Here is a 2,785-nt window from a genome sequence, read left to right as displayed (position 1 = left end):
AAAAAAAAAAAAAAAAAAAAAAAAAAAAAAAAAAAAAAAAAAACTGATGATTGCATCATCGATTTTTGTGGTGCCAGATATCATGTTCAGTACATATGCAGACTACCTAATCACAACAATGGTGCTTCAAGATAACTTCTGTTAAAAATAATGGCTTCTCAGCTTTAATACCTTCTTTTCATTAAGGAATACCATCAATTAACTGTAGGCTTTATGTAACTTTATTATGACGACCAAATAGGAACTGATTACACCTCCCGTAAAGCATCAGGGATGATGTTTACAAGCCAGGGTTCACTTCTTGTGGAATGTGGACACCTGCCTAGACCTTTTTGAATATTGTTTACATGACTAGAGCCAATCTAGACACTAACCCTGATGCAGGTCAGGGTTCTAGAACAACCCAGAAGCAGTAACTATGATTATATCGAGGATCATTTAGGAAAGGATAGGACAGAGCAGGGACTGAATAGATAACAATAAAAATAAGAAAGATACGGATGACCAAATCTCAGATTCTGGTCTAGAATTACTCTAATAGAGCAAAGAAAGTCAGAATTTCAAATTAGAAGTATAACCAAAAAAATATAGATGAACTAGATAGTGTTATGAAGTATTAGTGAGGACTATTCAATAGGTCGATGGAACAATAAGGTTGCTCTATTGCAACCTTCTTAAATGGAAAACCAAGCCTTCTTACTTCAAAATTTCGACCTTCATGGCTTCACCCCCCTATTTCTTTTCTATGAAGTGGGGAGCTTGGGAAAACACTCAAGATTTTGCCCTTGTGCCATCAAATCTTCATTCTAAGCTTGGATCTTGCACATTCATAGAAAATATACCTAAGGAAGGGAGCTTGGACCAAAAAGGTAAATTCCATCTTCCCCAAACCTTGTGTGCCATCCTTCAAGAGCACCGGTTCATTTGGATATGGTGGTGGGTATGGATCGTATGGTGGATCTTCTACTTCATTTGGATAAGAGGGTAGTTCAGGTGGGGGGTCATCTTTTGTTGACAGTATCTTTGGTTATTCATCCCAATCTTGTGTGCCACATCCACATCCTATCACTGTGACTGAGCCATTTCCTAAGCTGGGATACCTAGCTGATGTTAATGATGCATCTTATAGATGGGCAGTGACGGATTACCAAAACAATTGGGCCCAATAACATGTCATGGGACTCGTATGTGGTGCATTTAAAGGAGTGGCTACGACATCTACAGTGGTATGTAGCTCGTGGATTGGAACAGCGTAGACACTCTACTTGGAATTGACTATTGGTTGTTGAGTGTTGAGTGTTGAGTGTTGACTGTTGACTCTTGAGACTTGAGAAATAACTCACAATTATGTAATATTATTATTTACTTTGGATCCTTTACATTATGTTTTATTTGTTTTAAACTTTTAATAATGTATTTCATATTTTTAGTTAGTAATTCATATATGTACTGATGTAGTATAGTTTCAGTTAACAACTCAACGTGCATTAGCAAACTTTGGTCAACACCACAAGTATGACTTTAGTTATTTTTTTCCATGAAACTAATTATGTGAATGGGTTTGAAATGTCTAAAATAAGACGTACACAAAAAATCAGGAAAAAAAAAAAAACACATTTTGGGAGTTAAAACCAAAGTTTCCACCAAACTGGGAAAATTTCCCTAGTTTCCTCGAAATTTTTCAGATTGCGACCAAAATTTCATTCTCTCCAAGGGTCTAAACCAGGTCGAAACCCAATATTTTGAACCTTGCCCTGCAGTAGTGGGAGTCTCGGGAACTGACTACGCCCTTTTTATTCAATAGGTTGATGGAAAAGATAAGAAAAAGAAATAGAGATCGATAGTTAAATTAGAGGATAAGAACAGAGAGGAAAAATAAGCAAAGATCACATCTGATTAGAGCAGATCCAAAGACAAAGAGGTAATTCAGATCCGGTTTGCTAGTGTTGGTATCTTTCACCCTAGCTTACCTCATTAGGAAGAAAAGAAAAAACATGTAGAAGAAGAGAAGAGAAAATAACAGAAGAGAAAAAAAGAAAATCAGGTTGGGATACCAATCCCAAATGCATTGCTCAACACCAAATCTTTGGAAGGAAAAAAATATTCTTTCTTTACTCAAATCATCCTTAATTGATAGGGGATGTATTACATATATAAAGATCTTATAAAATTCCTAAATAGACTCATAAAAGGACCCTTAATCACACTTACTCAATAAAGTAAATAAATCAAAATAAAATTCTATCAAGCTACTAAGTATTCTATTCTAACTCAAACAATTAACTACTAATCCGGTGTACTAACTTTATCCCCACATTATGGGCTTAAAAATTAAGCCTATTACAATGAAGCACAAAAAAATAAAAGGTTCAACCTACAATATAGTTACCCAAAGGTCAATTTCAGCCTACTGAACTGCCACCACCACCATATAAGCCTCCCAAACTTGGATATAGGCCTCCATCCGGGATTAATGCCTAATGCAACTGCATTAGAGAAGCTTGCCTAGATTTGTCCAATCAATATTGCGATCAGTCTCACTATCATCTGATCCAGCCAATCCCAGGTGGTCCCAACTGATTCACCATTTGAATAGGTGGACCAAAAATCCTGAGCCTCAATTCCGCATTTGTGAATAAAGACGGGCCTAAAAATGGTGGTCTGTAGTCTTGACCTTGCCTAGATCCCATGAGTGATTACAAAGTTGGATCTACATTAGATCTCACCAGAATCGCCCATCTATCCTCCAAGGAGAAGTTTAGCTTCAAACTCCGGTTCGAACAAC

The 2,785-nt window shown here is 36.6% G+C and overlaps 1 pseudogene; it reads right to left on the bottom strand.

Moving 5' to 3' along the window:
- LOC122061825 overlaps positions 1-2,785 on the bottom strand; it is a 32,239-nt pseudogene that overhangs the window by 12,586 nt on the left and 16,868 nt on the right.

This window comes from Macadamia integrifolia, chromosome 14 (assembly GCF_013358625.1).
Source record: "Macadamia integrifolia cultivar HAES 741 chromosome 14, SCU_Mint_v3, whole genome shotgun sequence".
Classification (NCBI taxonomy): domain Eukaryota; kingdom Viridiplantae; phylum Streptophyta; class Magnoliopsida; order Proteales; family Proteaceae; genus Macadamia; species Macadamia integrifolia.
This window is presented reverse-complemented; position numbering and strand designations above follow the sequence as displayed.